At 34.7% G+C, this 13,248-nt stretch overlaps 1 pseudogene; it reads right to left on the bottom strand.

Moving 5' to 3' along the window:
* Positions 1–511: 511 nt before the first annotated feature.
* LOC120601341 (uncharacterized) lies at positions 512–627 on the bottom strand (annotated as a pseudogene).
* Between the last annotated feature and the right edge of the window lie 12,621 nt (positions 628–13,248).

Genomic DNA, 13,248 nt, shown 5'->3' on the forward strand with positions numbered 1-13,248 from the left:
GAGATACTCATTTGCATACACAGACACCACACCTGAGTGTGTTCTCCCTTTTCCAGGCTAAACAGTCTTTCTTTCTAGGATATTTCTGTCTTAGCTTTTAGTCTTCCCAGTTTCTCAAGATCCCTATTAAACTATAGTATGTCTAACGGAAGACAACACTCCATATATTGTTTGAGCAATTCATTATTTATTGAAATCAGATGACCCCTTAATTTTCAAACATTGTATTCCATGCTTAACAATCAATACTCCTCCATATCTTTGATGTTCTGAAAGTCTGTAATGCTTTGCTTAGGATTAATTTCTCATTTATTTCATTTATTTTGCTGTAGGTCAGGAACTCTTTTAAACTGGTTGCTAATATCCATTAGCACTGCAAATATTATTTAGTATTAAGTTTAATAATTTACTTCTCTTTGTGTTCTCTGTTCTCTTTATGAAATCTCTACTGATAATATGCTGAGACTCCAAGGCTGTATTTCTATGAATCTTATCTCTTCTCTCATTTTTTTTCCTACAGCACCTGGTCTTCCTAGGTGGTCTCCCATCCAAGTACTACCCAGGCCCGACCCTGCTTAGCTTCTGAAATCAGACTTCAGGCTTGTCCAGGGTAGCATGGCCGTAGACCATGGACCATGGCTCCACTGGGGCACCAACCCATTTTCTGTACTTTTATTTTGTTTTTAAATGATCAGAATTTCCTTAGATTGATCTTTCTATCCTATTAATGCCTTTTTAAAAAGATACATAATTATTTTTAAATCCTAAAACTTCTTATTCTCTCTTTCATAACATTCTTATATCATGGATAAAATAATCTTTTCAAAATTCTTGTACAGGCTAATTTTTAGAGGTTTTTGTTTTCTTCTTTCTCTTTTTAAGGTTTCTTTTGTTTCTTTTCTTCTCTATCTACATAGTCAATTGTGTTTTATTCTCTTTTTTCTCTATATTATATCTCATTCTCACCATATATCAGGTGAACCTTGGTCTTCTTTTAATATAAAAGAGGAAGTAGTTTTTAAAAATCTCTTTACAACTCTTTGAACATCAGTCTAACTTTGAATTCAATGAAAAAGCAATTCAATGGAGGAAAGTTAGCCTTTTCAAGTAGCCTTTTCAATAATGAAGGATTTGGAAATCCACAGGCCAAAATGAATTTTTATCTAAATATCGCACCATACACAAAAATTAATTGGAAATGGATCTCAAATGTAAAAATAATCTGTAAAACTATAAAACTCATAGTAAAAGAAAGCAAGAAAAAATTTTCAGGGTCTAAGTCCAGGCAAAAGTCTTAATACCAAAATATGATCCATAAATAGAAAATCCAATAAATTAGATGTCAAAAAAAATAAATTTTTCTTTGGGAAAATTAAGACAAGATATAGAGTAGAAGAAAAAATTGGCGAATTATTTTACAAATTGGCGAAATATTTTACAAAGGACTAGTATCTAAAACCAAGAAAGAACTCTCAAAACTCAAAAGGAAAAATACAAACATGTACAAAAGACTTGAAGAGACATTTCACCAAAGAGGACACACAGATGGCAAGTTAGCACATAAAAAGATATTCAACAACATCAGCCATTAGGGAAATTTAAATTAAAACCACAATAAACTATCACTACACACCTAACAGAATGGCTAAAATTTAAAAATACCAACAACACCAAATGCTGGTGAGAATGTGATTTCTACTAAATCAGTTTCTATTGGATCACTCATATCTTGCTGGTAGAAATGTAAGACAGCACAGCAATTCTGAAAAACAATTTGTCAGCTTCTTAAAATAACTAAATTTCATCATATAACCCAGCATTTGCATTCCTGGGCATATATCTCAGAGAATGGAGAATGTAAATTCACACAAATACATATACACACTTGTTTACAGAAGCTATTTTGTAATAGTCAAAAACAGAAATAATCCAGATGTCCTCCAGCAAGTGAACGGTTAAAAAAAATAACTGTTGTGCATCCATAGCATAGAATACTATTCAACAATAAAAAGGAATGAACTATTCATTCAGCCATAATCTAAATGAATCTCCAGAGATTTCATGGAGTGCAAAAAGCCAATCACAAAGATTACATATTAAATGATTCCATTTATATGAGATTCTTCAAGTAAACATTTTTAGAAATGGTGAAATGATGCATGTTGACATAGTTTAAGTGTGGAGAGGGCTGAAGGGACAGGGAGGAACGTGGGTGTGTAACCTGAGGGAACTTTGCAGAGGGAGACATGTTATGTATCTTGATTGTATCAATATCAATATCCCATTGTGAGATATTATACTATAGTTTTGCCAAATGTCATCATTGGGACAATTGTGCAGGACTGGGCAAGGTACGGTACATGAGCTTTCTTTGTATTTTTGCCAACTGCTTATAAATCTATAATTATCTCAAAATTAAAAGTTTAAATTAAAAAAGAAAAGACATGTAGATTATAAAACTCCCTGAAACCTGGAGAGATAGCTGGAACAATAACTAGAGATCATACACAGAGCCAGAATAATTCTCGTTTTCATCAGCCACTGTATGAAAACTTGAGGCTTGGATAGAATACTGAGTGTTTTCGTCAGCAGGGAGACAACAAAGATTAAAAGCAATACAGAAAATTATCAGTTGTTCACAAATAACTCAACTACCTCCCAGAACAAACCTCAAGAATGTGTTTTTAGGGATTCAATATCCAGCATCCAACAAGGTAAAATGTCTCATATCCAATCAAAAATTTCCAAACACTACTTTCTTCCATTCTTTCTGCTTTTTGTGTTCCTAGAAGACAGTTTAGTCTTGCTTTAATGACATCTTTCTATTCATACTTCCCTGTTGAAGTAGAAAGCCCCTTCTCTCCTCCATACTGGTGTATTTATTTTTTGTCATTTAAGTAAGATATCCTTCACCTTTCTCCACTTGTATGAATAGCGACTGTGATAAGCATGATAAATTTGAGAAATTTAATCAATAATGTATTAAGTAATTAACACAAGCACAATTGACAAAATCAATTCCAAATTTTTTTGACTATTTGGCCCAGATGTTGCTCATATTATTAATTAGACATTAAGTTTCGGATCCATAGTTTATAACACTTATGTTTTTTGTTCTAACCCTAACCTCTACAGCTGTAAGTTTCACAGTTGAGGCACACTTGCACTTTTGAGAAGCTAAACATTCTCTATATTGCTTATAGGTACCACCCAAAAGTGAAAAATATTAAAAATGAGTGCAGTTGAAAGGGTATAGAGCCTGTCTAATAATAAACTACCCAGTGAGTAATATTAACTTTAACTTTATCCCAAAATGAATAAATAGACATTGGAAAGAGGTGATCAGATTTGCATTTTCACATTACTCTGGGGGGGTAGACAAGATACATATTGGATAATTGAAGGTTTCAAGCAGAAATGTTGGTGGAGAGGTTATTTGCAACTGTTCTATAGTATTACCACAATATAGGATAGTGGAAATGGGTACGAATAGAAGTAAACAAGAGTCAAGAGGTTTGTAGGATAGAGAGTTATAGGAGTTTATATGAACATTTCTTGCTAAGGCTATGGGGTGGCTTTGTGACACAGAATAAGAGAGAATCACACAGAGTGGATGTTGAAATGGATTTTGTAGATACTGATTTGAGATGCCTGTGAGACATCCAGGTGGAAGTGGTTCCTGCATTTCATGGCTATAGCATGTGTTATCAGGCTGCTCATGAGTAAACCAAAAGAATCCCTGAAGCCCAGGGCAACATCATCTACCCGCAGACTCATCATTTCTTCCTCACCTCTGTCTATTTCCATGTGGATCTCTGCTTTGACTTTCTTTCCATTACATTGGTACTTCTAGAGAACTATATCTATATCTATATATATATATAAACTTCGTCTTTAGAAAATCTTGTTCAAGCTCCCAGTAAACATTCTTATTGTTTTATTTTTAGTGAATTGTTTTAGCTGGAAATATTAACTCACATTCAAACATGTGTATACACACAGATACATACACATTATGAGTATTTATTGAGCAAAAATGTTCAGCTAGTTCACGATTTTCCTGGCTATAACTAAATTGTTATTGAAAATACGACTTCAAATAATGCTTTTCAGATGTATTTACACCTCTTATTAAAATAGTAAACAGTTAAATAGCTAATGAAATTCATAACAGAGTTTAATGGCATTTCTACTAAATGCTCTTTCCTTGTTGATGTGGATAGATAATTATATACATTTCTGGCATGTTTATTCTGTTAGTTAGAAAGGCACCAGATGATACTAATATTCAGCACATATGTCTCAATTTTGCTTACAAAGATAGCATGAAATATTTGTTAAACGCCTTGCTAATATCTGAAAACCTAATATAGCTTCCATTGCTACATGTTGAATAACATTATTAAAAAGAAAAAGATAAGGATGGAGTGAGTTGGTCTTAGAGTGTTTATTTATATATAACTTTAAAAATCAGAGATTTGACTTTGGGTGGTGAAACACAATGCAGTATATAGACAATGTATTATTGAACTAGATTCTTGAAATCTATAAAATTTTATTAACCAATGTCACCGAAATAAATTTAATTAAAAATCAATTAATTAATTTTAAAAAGAATCATAGCATGTGGCCACGAAGGGTCCTTTGATGCTCTTCCTCACACATTACTAATCCAACCCCCTCAAAGTGCACACATTTGTACCTTTTTTATTTTAAAAGTGTTAACTGAAGCTTTATTCTGGCTAGTTGTTAAATGGGTACCCCAGAATCTAATTTTCAAAAAATCTGACAGTAGAGGAATGGTGATTTATAGAAAAACACCAAAATGTACAATGCAAGAAAATAATTTTTTACAATGTAAATAAAGGTTATGACAAAATAATTATATTATTTGGGATCAATTCAAAAGTTTCCTTTCTTCTCTCTCTACACTCCATTTGATAATTCCAAAATAAATATCTCTAGCCATGCTCTGTCTTCAAAACAGCAAACTCCACATGTCAAACTTGCCACTTAACATTTCCTCTTCGAAGTCACACAGTCATACGTATTTTATGTGTCTTAGAAAATAATATTTTCATCTTTCTAACTCCAATCTTTCACATAGCAGTAAAAGCAACACATTCTCACCAAACTACTTCAGTTATAAACTCAAGAAGTCTCTCTATGTTCATCTTCTTCCCTATTTGTACACATGCAATCAATCTCTCTCCATTTCTCTGCCTTAGTTCTAGTGTGTCCACAATCATCACCTACTTGGCAGCTTTCCACCCATGTCTCCCTCAAGGAGTGTCACCTACACAGTGACAAGCATATTTTTATTTAAATTGTCTTACCTCAATCTGTTCCTCATAACCCTTTCTATAAACGTTTCCAATTGTCCTTAGAAAAAAATTTAACTCTCTATGTTGGCCAGACTCCTCTGTGATCTGTTTCTTCTCATCTCATTTTATATCATTTGGCAGCTGGAATGATATACTTCAAATCTGAGAAAACTCATTTCATCCTCTTGTTTAAAATCCTTATTTTTTCTCTTTAATCTAATTTCCCTCCAGTGCAACAATCACACAATATTTTGTTAGAAGAAAGAACACATCTATCTTAATTGTTGAGAGGTTCTAACAAAAGGAAGTAAACATATTGCTTGGCATATATTAAATGATTAACACTTGCTAGCAATTTTGTATATCATATTATTATAATCTTCATGACTCTCTTTTTTTCTATAAATATAAATATATGAAATGTTATACTTGCCCTCATAAAGATGAAAGTCACTGGTACTTGATATATTTTAAATAATAATTTATAAAGAATAAATGTTATTTTAATTTATGAAAGAGTATTAATATAAATAATATCTTAATATCTTATTCTATACTGCAGAAAGTTGATACTAATGGAGGAAATTTAAGGGAAAATATCTTAAGGTATAACATTACTGAATTAGACTAACAAGCAAAACCTATTAATAGCCTTACTTTTCATGATTTTCTAAATAGAGCAGTGCTAAGCATTAATATAAAAATCAAATCAGACAAATGTTTACAGGGTTTTGAATGTGTTCATATCCCATTCATTAACCCTGGCAGTATCTATCAGCTATGAATCAAGAAGCAGCTATTGAATACTACACATTTATCAAAGGAAGAGAAAGAAGATACTCTAAATTTACTATATAGTTGGAGGTGCTTAAAAATCACTTTTCGTAATTATTAAATACTTTTAGATGATTGAGATCTCTTTTCTTGGTTCTCACTCTGCTATGAAACCAACTGGAATAAAGATAAATGAGAAACAGAAAAAAAATATTTTTAATGAATTAGCAAATATCTAAAACACAATGCACACTATGTGACAAGGGTAACCAAGGGTACTAGGTGAAAGAGACTATCTCAGAGAACATGGAATCACAGGTCTGCCAGGTCGGATAGACCAAAGGCCTCCAAAATAGGGGCAAAACCAAGGATTTCATGCTTGAAATTCCAAGGTTGTGTCGCAGGAACTTGCTGTGATAGCCTCCTTGAAACTTGTTTAGTAATATTGAGAGACAGGGGCTAGTTGTAGGGGTCTTTGTAGAAATAAATGCACAAACTACTTCTGCAGAAAGCAGGCTGCAAGGGTTGCAAGGTGAAGAAGAAACTGAGTAGCAAATTGCCCCGGACCTGACAATTTTTGTCATATGACAATCATTAACAGCTAAATCATACTAGAAAAAACAGTCAACACACAAACACTCACCACACACACACACACACACACACACACACACACACACACACACATGCCCACACACACTGAGGCACAAATGCACTGCCACAGCTGTCACGGTTCATTGTGAACTAGACAGATTTCCTACTTGAAAGGAACAGGAAAACTACACAGAAGAATACAGGCTGAGGAAGATGCATTTTAATTAATTCTCTAAAAATTATCCACTGATGGTGGTTTTCAACATTAGCTACATGTTAGCATGACCAGGAATTTTATAAATAATAATCCACAGGCTCCAATCCAGGCAATCAGAGTCTTTGGGGGTGAGATTCAGACATCACTATGTTTTAAACGATCCTTCGTCCACACTCCACCCTTGAAAATACTAATGTGAAGCCAGACATAAATATTATGCTAAAAGAGATAACAAAAAAAAAATAGGACCAACCAAAACTAGAGACAGGATGCGAAAAAGGGGGAAATAGAAATTGTTAATTCTTTGTGTGTCCTTATCATTCCCACCAAATAATTAATATGCAGCATTGTATAAAAGTTGACATGACATATAAAATAATAAATATAATCATGAAAAGAACTAAGTACTGAGTATAAGCCCCACTCCCAAATGGTCAGAAGGGAAATATGATACAGAAAACAAGGCAAAAACAATGCAAAATAAAGATTTTAAGGAAGATAAAAAGAATTAAGTAGTGCATAAACTAGGTAATATAATTAAATCTAAGCACATCAGGCCAAGAATATACATATGTACACACACACACACACACATTTGTGATCAGCAAAATGGAAGGAAAAAAATATTTGTTAAATATGAGACAGAACTAAAACTGACACAAGAAGTCTGACAAACTTTAAACTTTAATCATGGTTTGCACCTTTTACACTTACCATAATTAAAAAAAGCTTAAATTTATTTTTAGCATCTTATTCTGCAATTTCTATTTTTTCTTTCTGTTTTTTCTTTCTCTCTTTTTTGATCCTTTATTGCCATATTTTGAATTGAGTCAGCTGCTCTGTGTTTTGTTCTCATTTTTCCATTTTCTAAGTTTGAAGAGTTTTTTTTTTTTAATTAAATTTATTGGGATGATATTGGTTAACAAAATTATATAGGTTTCAAGTGTACAGTTCTATAATACATTATCTATATATTGCATTGTGTGTTCATCACCAAAGTCAAATCTCCTTCCTTCACCATATATTTGACACCTTTAACCCTTATCTACCTCTCCCCCTCCCCGCTTTCCCTCTGGAAACTACTAAACTGTTGTTCGTGTCTGAGTTTTTATATTCTTTTTGTTGTCGTTGTTCTATTATTTGAAATTCTTGAAAGTCTCATTCCTCCATGTGCTGTCTGTCTGTCTAACCCTTGTCCAAAGTCACTTATGTCCATATATGTAGTGAATCATTAATTTTGAGCTTATATTTAATAACAATGTATTTGTGTATATCCTTGTGAGACCCAGTGGACATTTTTTCCACTAGATATAATTTACATTTGCTTCTCCCACAAACACATGGGCCTCTTAACCCTTAGACCACTATATACTAATATTATTTTAACCCTTATATACTATATACTAATATTATGGCTGACAGTTTTCCAGACAATATGAGTAGTATAAATTTGAATGCCAAATCCATGTGAAGGAAAGTCTATGGTTCTGAATTTTCGAATGAGATGTTTTTTTAAATCTAGCTTTAAAAAAAACTCAAACACATTACTTTGACTTGTCATTTTGCTTGTGGGGAGAATCTCATTGACTATGTAAACCTTTAAGTGTCTAACCTATGTGAGGACATGTTGATTCTAATTCTCTACTCTCCATAGTCTGAATCTTGTCTCTGCTCCCCAGACTAGCAATTTAAATACCAACAAAGCCACTTGGTTTCCTGAACAACAAAATTCCTCCACTATAACCACTGCATCATTGCCAGCTACTGCAAATATCTTTTGGGAAACCTAAAAGAGAGATAGAACTTAATTTATGTAAGCAAAATAATGCATTTAAAATGATGTTTGCAATATTCCTTAAAGGTTCCTTACAAGGGATTTTTTGGTGTAGTCAGCCTTCAATGTTGTCAATAATCATAAGCAATGTATAACTTTTTTTAATTAAAAAATTTTAGTTAATTTAAAAAAATAAATCATAACATGCTTTGGAAAGATTTCTTCAATTTAAACAGACTCAAATCTTCGAAGTATCTTTTGATTTTTCTCTATCCAATCAGCTGCCAGCAAAGTTGACACTTTACTGAATTTTAAATATATTTATCCTTCCAATCCTCCTGGAAAGCAAGGATTCCAACTTCTACTAAAGTTCAATCACTCACAGCAACTAGCATAGTATGGGAAAACTTTTAAAAACTCAATAAACATGTTAAAAATATAAAGAAAAGTTATTCTATTCAATTACCCAAAAAAAAAAAAAAATCGCTCCATGAAGGATTAAATGCCACAGGAATTGCCCTTCCATCATAGACATTTAGAAAAACAAATACCTGAAAAAGCTATATTTAGTCTCTGACAAGAGTCAGTGCTTGAGTATGACAATGAGATAAGGAATTGCAACAGTTTACTGCCCAGATGACATTTCCAGGCCACTGCAGAGAGAGGAGAACTCAAAGTTTAACAGTCTCAATAAATTAAATAGACAGAGACTAAAATTTGGAAAGAAAGATCTGACTACAGCTATCAGACAAAATATCAGAGAGAATTAAGTCGCACCGGGAGAGACGGAACTCTGGAAATCTACGAAGAGGTTACTTTAAATGTTTGTCTGTGCAAACTTGAGTGAAACTCCACAAAGCCGAGAAAACTACCACTGGAAAGAAGTAGGCCAAACAATTTCTGAAGAATACTTAGGAGTCGTTTGCTTATCACCAGCCAGAGTAGAGAGATCTCATAAATCATGGGATGCTGGGTACTTAGAAGCTGATTACCTCAGGAGTGATGCCTAATTAGCACTAAACTAAAGGCTGCTCTGGACCCAACCTAACAAAGCTTAAACACAAGCTTTCATGTGATCCAAACCATCTCAATACTTTAACTACATACCAGTACAAAGCCCAACAAAAGGGGACTACAACAAAATCTAGCATCCAAAAAAATAAAATTTAAGGACTACAACAAAATCTAGCATCCAAAAAAATAAAATTCATAATGTACAACAGTCAATCAAAAATGATGATGATGCATAGTAACAGGAAATTAAGGCTCATTGAGGTTCTCTAGAATGTACATAATAATAAAAATATGATGGGGATGGAAATGGAAGATATGAAAAACACCCAGCAAAACTCTCAGAGATGAAAATTATAATATTTAAAATGACAACTACAGTGGATGGGATGAACAACAGAACAAAGGATCAATTAAAGAAATAGAAAGTTTCCAAAATGAAAAAGAATTTTTTAAAAGATTGAAACAAAGCCAGCATATTAATCTAAGCAGTTTAACATATGTGTAGTTGGAATTCTAAAAGGAGGATAGCAGAAAAAAATTAAAGTTAAAATATCCAAAATGTTCCAATTTGATGAAAACTATGAACTCATAGATCTAAGATTTCAGACCCAAGGATCTCAAAGAAACTTAGGCCATATAAAAATAAAGAAACCTACAACAAAGCATAACATAAATTGCTAAAATAAAATAGTGTTAAAGAGCGTCATAAAAGGTACCAGAGGAAAAAAGCAAACATCATGTGCAAAGAAGCAGATATAAGCATGACAGCAGACTTTTCATAAGATATTTTGTGAGCCATAGATGTAATTTCATCTTTAAAACGTTGAAAGAAAAAAAAAAAAACTTGTCGACTAGAATTCTATGGTCAGAAAAAATAGCTTTAAAAACTAAAGATAAAGTAAAATTTCTATGTTTTCCAGTGAAGCATGAATTTTTCCTGGGACAATGAAGGGACTTAGAAAGTTTCAATTAATTTAGGCAGCTGAGGATGCCCTCATTGCACCTCACTTTCAGGTAATGTCTGGGTTCTGAGGTGAGCTGGAAATTCTAAAGACAACTGGCCTGGAGGTAATGCTCTTCAACATTTCCAGAATGGCAAAAGCAAGTTTCTGCTTAAACATTTTAGTAGCTCCGGCAGTGTAAGGAGGCACGATCTTCATTTTCTAGTCCAGTGCAAGGATTGTCTGATCTCTGAAAGGGACTCGTAATTTTACCAGAAGCTCAGACAAGATGTGCTGGGTCCTCTGAGAGAAGAACTCTGTAAATTTTTCTATAGACTCAAGCAGGTCTAGAGTTTCCTCTCTGTGACTACTCTTCTAGCACATACAGTTTCATGGCTTCAGAAGGGGATTTGGAATATTTCAGAATTCTCAACACACAAGAGGGGACCCTGCTATACAGGGGGTGGCTTGTAGCCTCAATGTCTATGTATGTCTTTTGGAGAAACTTCTTATACAGTTTCCTGTAAATCAGACACTAATGGTGAATAGAGAAACTGTATTCAATGTTGTATAACAACCACCACAAAAGGAATGAATAAGAAATGTAATAAACTAATAAAAACTAATATTATATATTAATAATACATATTAATTATAATTAATAAAAATGATAAAATAAACGTAAGATAAAAATCTTTTTCAGACAAACAAAGCTGAGAAAATTCATCCCCAGAAGATAAACACTATAAAAAATGCCAAAAGAATATCTTCAGGTAGAAGAAAAGTCATTACAAATTAAAATTTGAATCTACACCAAGGAATACTGAGATGTGGCAAATACATGTGTAAACTAAAAGATAATAAGTTGTTGTGGGCTTTATAACATATGTAGAGTTAAAATGTATAATGAAAATAACATAAATAATGAGAGGGAAATAACGGACATATATCGTTGTACTCTATACTCCAATGAAGTAGTATATCATTATTTGAAAGTAGAGTAAGTTAAAAATGTATACTATGAATCATGGAGCAATTATTCTCAAGTTTTAGAGTTTATTGGAATAACCTGGAAGACTTATTAAATAGAAATAGTTTGGGCCCAACCCCATAGTTTCTTATTCTGTAGGTTCATAACGAGAGCTGATAATTTGATTATTCTAACACTGTACTCTGGGTGGTGAATTTTTTCTCATAGAGTACAGGCTAGCAATTCTTCAAATGATTTATATATTCTAGGGTTGAATGAATGAATGAATGAATGATCAGTCATGGAAACAGTTTGTTCACTATCAGATAAAAGTTACAGATAAGCTAAATAGAAGACCTATAACTAAGGATATAGAGAAGAAGTCATGTCAAGACTGGTAGGAGGGGCAAAGATGCTAATTGGGCTGGTCCCACATCCACGTGTGGTGGTTAAAAATTGGGAGGGATACCCTGGCTGTGGAGGTCCCCCCTAAGGAGCAAGGCGTTCCAGCCCGACAGCAGGCTCCCCAGCCCAGGGTTCCAGAACTGAGAAGTTTTCTGGCTGGGAAAATCAGCAAAGATTGTGGCTGAGTTAATAGAGGGCAGCTGGAGTCTTAGGTGTTCCTCTTAAAGGGCCCATGCATAGACTTACTCCCTGATGGACTCACTCACTCTGAGCTCCAGCACTAGGACAACAGCTTGAAAGGCACCAGGACATAGAGGAGGAACTGAATTCTCTGGCTTCAGGCTAAGGACTGAAGAAGCAGCTTTGTCCCAGACAGGAGTGCAGGCAAAAGCTATGATTCCTTTGTTGAGCCCCTCCCACACCTAGCGTGTAGACTCAGGTGGGTGCCACATGTGTCTCCATTAACCAGGCTAACACTGGTTGTTTGGCCCTAGTGATGCCGAGACCCAGCCCCACCCAACTTGCAGACCCACCCAAGCTGCTTCCAGTGGCTTTTCCATACAAACAGCCTGTCTTGGCTCATGCTGTGGACTTTCCTAAAATCTCTCAAAGGTTCACAAACCTCAAACAAGTAGTATCTCATCTCAGTGTACCCTGTACCTCTTACTAAGTAGTGGTTAGGGGTGTTAGTGCCCAAGCCCAGCATTAGCAGCAGCCTCCCTCAGTTCGCAGCTTAGTCTCTTCCGGGTTCCTTCAGGCCAGCATAAGCAGCAACCATCTGAAGATCACTCTGTAGCTCATATCAAGTGGCCTCAGGCAGAGCATTGGCAGTAGCTGCACTTGGCTTACACCAAAGCACCTCCCAAGAGGCCCCAGAACCAACACACTCAGTGGCCAGCTTCAGACCACACCAGAGCAACATCCAACTACCTACACAAATGACACACCCAAAGGGCAGACTGGGGAGGCACCAGAGCCTTGCTAAAGCAAATCCTGCTCCACAAGGTCAGCCCCTGCACAATAGCTCCTCCAGTATGGTCATGGTCAGTCCTCACAACCAATCAGCATGAGGGTCAGTGTCTCACACTGATGTTCAAACAGCAACCAGGCTCAACTACAACAGGAGAGCATACACAAACCACACAAGGGACACACCTGGGGCACTAGGCTCAGGTGACCAGGGAGACTGTGCCATTGGGCCCCATGGGCCCCTACTACATAAAGCCACTCTACTA

Source organism: Pteropus medius, unplaced genomic scaffold (genome assembly GCF_902729225.1).
Source record: "Pteropus medius unplaced genomic scaffold, Ma_sr-lr_union100, whole genome shotgun sequence".
Classification (NCBI taxonomy): domain Eukaryota; kingdom Metazoa; phylum Chordata; class Mammalia; order Chiroptera; family Pteropodidae; genus Pteropus; species Pteropus medius.